At 44.7% G+C, this 7452-nt stretch overlaps 1 long non-coding RNA gene across 2 annotated transcripts in view; it reads left to right on the top strand.

Moving 5' to 3' along the window:
- Positions 1-1025: 1025 nt before the first annotated feature.
- Positions 1026-7452, top strand: part of LOC140200713 (uncharacterized) — a 28211-nt gene continuing 21784 nt past the window's right edge. For both annotated transcript variants that reach the window (XR_011886704.1, XR_011886703.1), the window contains exon 1: positions 1026-1095. This is a non-coding gene — a long non-coding RNA (uncharacterized lncRNA). The remainder of the gene's footprint in view (positions 1096-7452) is intronic.

Below are 7452 nucleotides of genomic sequence, written 5' to 3'. Positions count from 1 at the left end.
TGTAACTACATCAAGCTCCCAAACACTCTGCCAAATGTTCACTGGGTACCAACAACTTCCTGACAGCTACTGGAAGCAGTTCCCAGAACACTGACCGAAGAAGAGCAAGATAATCTTGTAAAACATTACGAAGCCTTTCAGTTCCATATCAGTCAGTCTGGGAATACGAATCTGTTAAACAGTTTTCAGTTCTTGGGTGATACTGTTAGGAAACTGAATCTGATCCAGATAAAATGAAAACAAGTAACACAAACCTTTGAACTTCCCCAGCAGCAGCTCAATGGAATCAAGTGACTGAACACACTCTCCCCAGTGAAAGCAGACAGAGATTACTGTGTATGTACATAAGCTTCTGTGTGGGAGTTTGTGTGTGTGTGAGAGAGTGTGTATGGATCTGTGAGTGAGTGTGTGTGTGAGAGAGAGAGAGAGAGAGTGAGAGAGAGAGAGAGAGAGAGAGAGAGTGTGTGTGTGTGTGTGTGTGAGAGAGTGTGTATGGATCTGTGAGTGAGTGTGTGTGAGAGAGATAGAGTGTGTGTGTGTGTGAGAGAGAGAGAGAGAGAGAGAGAGAATGTACATGTGCATCTGAGAGTGTATATGTATGCATATGTGTGTCTGTGTGTGTGTGTGTGTGTGTGTGTGTGTGTGAGAGAGAGAGTGTATGCGTGCATCTGTGTGTGTGTATGTGTGTGTGTGAGAGAGAATGTATGTGTGCATCTGAGAGTATGTGAGAGAGAGCGTATATGTATGCATGTGTGTGGGTGTGAGAGAGAGAGAGAAAAAGAGTGTATGCGTGCGTCTGTGTGTGTGAGAGAGTGTATGTGTGCATCTGAGAGTGTGTGTGAGAGACAGAGTGTATATATATGTGTGTGTGTGTGTGTGTGTGTGTGTGTGTGCATTTCTTTATCCCTCTGCATTTGCATTTCTGTGAGTGTATGTGTATGTTTATCAGTGTGTGAGTGTGCGTGTACGTCAGTGATAACAGAATTATGATCTCATTTGGTATGGGACCAACAGGCCCTTCCTAGCAACCAACTGAGCAACATGGTGACAGAGAGAAAACAAACCCCAAGATACGAGAAAAGGACATTCAGGAAGGTACAGTAAAGCAGGTTCCTGTTGATAGAGAGAGCAGGGATCAGGGTGGGGTCACCAGAGGCTTCACTGGAGATTGGTGGGGTGGATGGGGAAGGAGAGAAGGAGGAGGGGTGCAGAAGGGTTTGGAGTCTCCCCTCTGTTTCCCTGCCTACACTGGGTGCCTGCCCTCTGTTTATCCCGTACACTGGGAGCCTCGAGGTTGGTAAGTCAGCAGTGTACAGTGACTTCAGTATCCCTGTCCCTCTAGCAGAGCCCTGCACTAGCACTGCTTGACCTTCTCGTTCCTTACTCCCTATCCTGTCTGCCTGCTCCCTGCACTCAGTGTTAAACTGGTGTACTTAGTGGTAGCTTTTTAGATTTACTTGTTAATTATACATCAAAACATACAGTGAAATGCAACATTTGTGTTAACAATCAACAGAACCTGAGGAAGTGCTGGAGTCAGCCTGCAAAGGTCACCATGTATTCCAGTGTCACCATAGCATGCCCATAAAGTTCAGAACAACATGCAGCCATCATGCAACAAGCAACAACAACAAAGCAAACCCCTTTCCCACCCACAGGCAGAGACGGGGCTCCAACCCCAGACCTCCGATCCCAGACTTGGACCTCTGACCTCTGCACTCACTGACCTGGGAGCTTCAACCTTTATGCTCGCTGACCATGAGACCATAACACATAAAAGTAGAATTAGGCCACTCAGCCCATTGAGTCTGCTCCACCATTCCATCATGTTGATTTACTACCCTCTAAAATCCATTCTCATGTCTTTGACATCTTGACCAATCTGAAACCTATCAACATCTGCTTTAAATATACTCAATGACTTGGCCTCCATAGCCATCTGTGGCAATGAATTCCACAGATTCACCACCTTAAGAAAGAAATCCTTTTTCATCTCCATTCCAAATTGTCATCCCATTAGTCTGAGGCTGGGCCCCCTGGTCTTAGACTCTCAGATATAGGAAACATCCTCTCCACATCCACTCTATCTGGCATTTCAATATTTGATAAGTTTCAATGAGATCACCCCCCATTCTTCTAGACTCCAGGGAGGACAGGCGCAGAGGCGTCAAACACTCCTCGTGTGTTAACCCTTTCATTCCTGGAATAATTCTTGTAAACCTCCTCTAGATAAGGGGTCCAAATTGCTCACAATACTCCATGTATAGTTTGATCAGTGCTTTACAAAGCCTAAGCATCACATCCTTTCTCTTGTATTTTGATTTGTCAGGCAAGATTTCCCTTTAAGGAAACCATGCTGACTTTGGCCTACTTTGTCATGTGCCTCCAAGTACCCCGAAACATCACCCTGAATGAAGGAATCCAACATCTTCCCAACCACTGAGGTCAGGCTAACTGGTCTATAACTTCCATTCTTCTGCCTACCTCCCTTCTTAAAGAGTGGAGTGACATTTGCAATTTTCTAGTCCTCTGGAACCACTTCAGAATCCAGTGATTCTTGAAAGATCATTACTAATGCCTTCACAATCTCTTCAGTTACCTTTTCAAAACCCAGGGTGTAGTCTATCTGGTCCAAGTGACCTATCTACCTTCAGACCTTTCAGCTTCTCAAGCACCTTCTCCTGAGTAAACATATTTCACCCCTTGACATTCTTGAATTTTTGGCATACTACTACCATCTTCCTCAGACAAGGCTGAACAAAATAGTTATTAAGTTTGTTCGTCATTTCTTTGTCCCCATTCCTACCTTTCCAGCATTATTTTCCAGTAGTCCAACATCTATTCTCGCCTCTCTTTTACTGTACATCTGAAAAATCTTTAGGTATTCTCTTATTATTGGCTAGCTTATCTTCATCTTTTCTTTCTTTATGTTTTTTTTTAGTTGCCTTCTGTTGGTTTTTAAATCCCCAATCCTCTAACTTAACTATATAACCATATAACAATTACAGCACGGAAACAGGCCATCTTGGCCCTTCTAGTCCGTGCTGAACTCTTACTCTCACCTAGTCCCACCGACTTGCAATCAGCCCATAACCCTCCAACCCAAATTGTCCAGTTTAACTTTAAACAAAACATCGAACCTGCCTCAACCACTTCTGCTGGAAGCTCGTTCCACACAACTCTCTGAGTAAAGAAGTTCCCAAGTTTACCCCTAAACTTTTGCTCTTTAACTCTCAACTCATGTCCTCTTGTTTGAATCTCCCCCACTTTCAATGAAAAAAGCCTATCCACGTCAACTCTATCTATCCCCCTCATAATTTTAAATACCTCTATCAAGACCCCCCTCAACCTTCTACGCTCCAAAGAATAAAGACCCAACTTGTTCAACCTTTTTTTATAACTTGGGTGTTGAAACCCAGGTAGCATTCTAGTAAATCTCCTCTGTACTCTCTCAATTTTGTTGACATCTTTCCTATAATTCGGTGACCAAAACTGTTCACAATACTCCAAATTTGGCCTCACCAATGCCTTGTACAATTTCAACATTACATCCCAACTCCTATACTCAATGCTCTGATTTATAATGGGCAGCATACCAAAAGTTTTCTTCACCACCCTATCCACATGAGATTCCACCTTCAGGGAACTATGCACCATTATTCCTGGATCCCTCTGCTCTACTGCATTCTTCAATACCCTACCATTTACCATATATGCCCTATTTTGATTAGTCCTACCAAAATGTAGCACCTCACATTTATTAGCATTAAACTCCATCTGCCATCTTTCAGCCCACTCTTCTAACTGGCCTAAATCTCTCTGCAAGCTTTGATAACCTACTTCATTATCCACAACTCCACCTAGCTTAGTATCATCTGCATACTTACTCATCCAATTTACCACCCCATCATCCAGATCATTAATGTATATGACAAATAACATTGGACCCAGTACAGATCCTTGAGGCACACCACTAGTCACCGACCTGAATCCATTTTACTACTTCAATATTAATACCTAATGATTGAACCTTCCTAACCAACCTTCCATGTGGGACCTTGTCAAAGGCCTTACTGAAGTCCATATAGACAACATCCACCGCTTTACCCTCATCAACTTTCCTAGTAACCTCTTCAAAAAATTCAATAAGATTTGTCAAACATGACCTTCCATGCACAAATCCATGTTGACTGTTCCTAATCAGACCCTGTCTATCCAGATAATTATATATACCATCCCTAAGAATACTTTCCATCAATTTACTCACCACTAACATCAAACTCACAGGCCGATAATTGCTAGGTTTAGTCTTAGGACCCTTTTAAAACAATGGAACAACATGAGCAATACGCCAATCCTCTGGCACCATGGCCGTCTCTAATGACATTTGAAATATTTCTGTCAGAGCCCCTGCTATGTCCACACTAACTTCCCTCAAGGTCCTAGGGAATATCCTGTCAGGACCCGGAGACTTATCCACTTTTATATTCCTTAAAAGCTCCAGTACTTCCTCTTCTTTAGTCATCACAGTTTCCATAACTTCCCTACCTGTTTCTCTTATCTTACCCAATTCAATATTCTTCTCCTTAGTGAATACTGAAGAAAAGAAATTGTTCAGAATCTCCCCCATCTCTTTTGGCTCCACACATAGCTGTCCACTCTGATTGTCTAAGGGACCAATTTTATCCCTCACTATCCTTTTGCTATTAATATAATGGTAGAAACCCTTGGGATTTATTTTCACCTTACTTGCCAAAGCAAACTCATAGCTTTTAGCTTTTCTAATTTCTTTCTTAAAATTCTTTTTACATTCTTTATATTCCTCGAGCACCTCATATTCTCCATGCTGCCTATATTTATTGCAGATATCTCTCTTTTTCTGAACCAAGTTTCCAATATCCCTTGAAAACCATGGCTTTCTCAAACTTTTAACCTTTCCTTTTATCCTAACAGGAAAATAAAGATTCTGTACTCTGAAAATTTCACCTTTAAATGACCTCCATTTCTCTATTACATTCTTCCCATAAAACAAATTGTCCCAATCCACTCCTTCTAAATCCTTTCGCATCTCCTCAAAGTTAGCCTTTCTCCAATCAAAAATCTCAACCCTGGGTCCAGACCTATCCTTCTCCATAATTATATTGAAACTAATAGCATTGTGATCACTGGACATGAGGTACTCCCCAACACAAACCTCCGTCATCTGACCTATCTCATTCCCTAATAGGAGATCCTTCTCTTGGTGGTACCTCTATGTATTGCTGCAAAAAACTATCCTGCACACATTTTACAAACTCCAAACCATCCAGCCCTTTTACAGTATGGGTTTCCCAGTCTATGTGTGGAAAATTAAAATCTCCCAAAATTGCAACCTTGTGCTTACTACAAATATCTGCTATCTCCTTACAAATTTGCTCCTCCAATTCTCGCTCCCCATTTGGTGGTCTATAATACACCCTCATAAGAGTTACTACACCTTTCCCATTCCTCAATTCCACCCAAATAGCTTCACTAGATGAGCCCTCTAATCTATCCTGCCAGAGCACCGCTGTAATACTTTCTCAGACAAGCAATGCAACACCTCCCCCTCTTGTCCCTCTGATTCTATCACACCTGAAGCAATTAAATTCAGGAATATTTAGTTGCCAATCACACCCTTTGTCACAATGGTGGGGGCATTGGGAGCAAGGGTGGACCCAAATGCAAGACACATCTTGTGAGGTTACTTAGATTTAGTTTATTGTTCAATACCAGGCAGGAGCAGGGGTAGCGAACTGGACAAGGGCTCAGGACTACGACTAGGCTGGGACCAAGGGTCTGGGCTTGGACTCGGAATCGGCTCCCAGAACTAGAGGAGACATGAAGAGGCTAGGGTATGGACTCCGAGCCCGAGACTGGGCAAGGACCCAGTACCTGGGTCTTGCCTCGGGCTCGGACCCCAGAACCAGGCATGGACATGACATGGGCTAGGGAGAGGAGGAACAATGAAAACAGAGTCTCGGTCTCGGGGATCAGGTACATGGAACAATGGACACATACACAGAACAGAGAGCCGGGACCCCTCCTTGGGTACAGGACATAGGGCCGGGACTCGTGACCCTCCGCGGGGCAATGGCAAGATGGCCTGACTTACCCCACAGAGGCGAGGACAAGACGAGACAAGACATGACTCTCCGCAGGGCAACGGCAAGACGGCCTGACTTACCCCACAGAGGCGAGGTCAAGACAAGACAAGACCAACACGAATGAACACCAGACAGTACTTATCTAGCTCCGGTGATGGAACTAGACCGAAGTGCAGGAGGGGGCTGCAGACAAGGGCTAGAGGCGAGAGGGGCAGAGAAGGGATTCAGACAAGGGGGTAGGACAGGAATCACAGACACCAGGGCCAGGACTTGACTCAGAACTGGGAAGCCGCCAGGGTCAGGACTTGACCTGGTGCTTGAATGCCGCCAGGGACAGGACTCGACTCGGTGCTTGAATGCCGCCGGAGACAGGACTTGACTTGGTGCTTGAATGCCGCCGGAGCCAGGACTTGACTTGGCACCTGAATGCCGCCGGAGCCAGGACTTGACTTGGTACCTGAATGCCGCCGGAGCCAGGTCTTGACTTGCAGCCTTCGGGTAGTGGCGAGCTCTCGACTCGGCCTGGGAACAGTAGACAGCGGTTCTTGATTCCCTCCGGCGGGTTAACTGACTGACCCACCTCGGTGAGGAAAATTTGCAGGCTCGCTTTGGCGAGGTAACTGGACAGGGGTGCTCCAGTGAGGAGAGGCAAATTACCGGCACTCGCTTCGGCAGAGACTAGGCTTGCTCCGGCCAAATGACATCGACACACCGTACCTTAAATGACTTTGCAGACGCTCCCGCGCCGAACGGCTGAAAGCCGGAGACTATAAACTACCGGTTCAGCCAAGTGTTAATTGCCTCTAATCACCAAAGTCAAGGGACATGGGAAAATGGGGAATCAACGGTCCGTATCGTAACATAAACAAGGTAAATTTAAAGGGACCCCGATCTGGACCATGACACCCTTTCTGTAACCATGTTTCACTAATAGCTACCTCATCATACTTCCAGGTATCAATCCATGCTTTAAGCTCCTCCACCTTTCTTATAATGCTCCTAGCATTAAAATAAATGCATTTAAGAAATTTTCCACCTTTTACTCTCTGTCTATCACTAACGTTGCAAACAACTTTACTATTTTCTTTTTCTTCCTTCTTCCCTACATCTGTTCCTACACTCGGGTTCCCCTCCTCCCTCATATCTAGTTTAAATCCACCGGAGGCTCTCTAGCAAATCTACCTGCAAGAATATTTGTCCCCCTCCAGTTTAGATGTAGACCGTCCCATTGGAACGGGTCCCACCTTCCCAATTATCTATAAATCTGAAGTCCTCCCTCCTGCAGCATGTCTTCAGCCACGTGTTGATCTGAGCTATCTTACTATTT

The sequence above is a fragment of the Mobula birostris genome, chromosome 1 (assembly GCF_030028105.1).
Source record: "Mobula birostris isolate sMobBir1 chromosome 1, sMobBir1.hap1, whole genome shotgun sequence".
NCBI classification, from domain to species: Eukaryota; Metazoa; Chordata; class Chondrichthyes; order Myliobatiformes; family Myliobatidae; genus Mobula; species Mobula birostris.
This window is presented reverse-complemented; position numbering and strand designations above follow the sequence as displayed.